The sequence below is a fragment of the Phytophthora infestans genome, genomic scaffold (genome assembly GCF_000142945.1).
Source record: "Phytophthora infestans T30-4 supercont1.30 genomic scaffold, whole genome shotgun sequence".
In the NCBI taxonomy this organism is placed as follows: Eukaryota; Oomycota; class Peronosporomycetes; order Peronosporales; family Peronosporaceae; genus Phytophthora; species Phytophthora infestans.
In genome coordinates this window covers 1,473,307-1,474,985 of record NW_003303729.1, presented here as the reverse complement: position 1 = coordinate 1,474,985, position 1,679 = coordinate 1,473,307, and positions in this window count along the sequence as shown.

Sequence of the window (1,679 nt, the reverse complement as noted above, 5' to 3'; positions counted from 1 at the left end):
ACGACTTAAGGACAACACAAAGGCAAGGGAACACACCCGCAAGGCAACCCTACGGCCAGATCCACGATCTAGGCCCCGGATCCATAAGCTCGAATATTCGCTTAGGATACGGAACCATCCACGGACGCAGAGTGAAGATTTTCCACTGCTGCTCCACCCCATCCCCACGTCTCGCCAAGACACTCAAGCTTCACCACATGAACTCTTCGGAAGTTACCGAGAGAGCAGATCCCGCCCTACCGACGGGTACACAAGGTGAGGAAAGTTCAGCAGAACACGGATCATCGGGGGACCCCCTCCGTTAGTCGGTGTCTGGGCGCAGTTGGTAAGTTGGATCTGGCAATCTCGCAGATTTTGCTGATCCCGCTACACCACAGTACTGTGATCACCGTGATCACTAGGTAGCGACTGCACGCTGTCGTCATTGCTCTCGCTAGGCACTGGGGTGTGCCCTCCCACGGAGTCCACAGGAGCATGGTGAGTGCTCCCGCTCTTGGCCTCGTCCTCACTGCCCGAGCTGAACTCACGTTCGTCGAACCGAGGATTTGGACGGTTGTCTGGGGAGACCGAAGGTGACGGGATGCGGCGCTTGCTCGCATGCTTGCTCACAGCCGCGCTGAGCCGATCGCCTCCGAGGCCACCTTGGTAGCCTTCTGGTGTGCAGAGTCCTTGCCGTGAGGCTTAGCGCTCTTGGCTTGCGTATTTCCTGCAGGAGCCTTGGAGCATGTCTTCGCACCGCTTTTTGCAGTGTCACGGGGTATGATAACGGTCGATGTGGAGACCAAGAAGAAGGGCGCTCAACCGCTGCTCGAGGCTCTTACTGTGAAGTGAGCGCTCGCGCAACCAAGCCGATGTATTTCGACTTTGAGAATGAAAGTTTGTGACGTACAATTCTTCATTCTGTTTATTCCGTAAATCGAACGTAAGTGGAAAAAGATGTAGCAGGGTACGTAGCTCCACCCCTAGTTACATGAAGGGTGACACGTCATACTTCGGGATATCTGGTACATGGTAACAGGGTCGTCCGAGGTCAACCATTGGCTGATGACATTGCTTTTCTATAGGTGACTTATAGTTTGTAAATTAAACTCAAGCTTAGTCTACCTTTAAATATACCGGTATCTCGATTATAACTTACCTTAAATTGGCCACTTCGCTCAGGGGACCTGTGAGCTGCCGTTCACGGATAGTTTGTATACTCTCAGAAGCTACTTTCCTTTAGCGCATAATTTCCTCTAGCGCTAGGTGCTGTGTGAGCCCGTCACAATTATTGTTTTAAAGGTCGAAGATCCTTGAATGCAGTCTTGCTTGTCACAGCTAAGTTGGTGGCACAGTACCCACTGGGCATGCACCTGTTTAGCAGAAGGATCAGCAGCCTTCAAGAACATGAAAAAAATAGGAGGCGGAGCGCTGCAAAATAGTTTTGTAAGATGATTTATCTCCCGAGCGGAGGTAGTATTTCTTCTTCTTTATACTGTATTCTCGCTTTTATTTTCAGCATGTGCGTGGAGGCAATAGCCGCTGCGGCCTTGGCGTGCTTACGACCAGCAGCGCATTCTTTTAGCGGGCTGGCGGCCGATCTCGTGTGGGAACGCATGGGGTTACATCAGAACTAAGATGAAAGCAAACTGAGATTACGGATCAGCTAGAAAGAGGTATAGACTCGGTTCTGATGACGA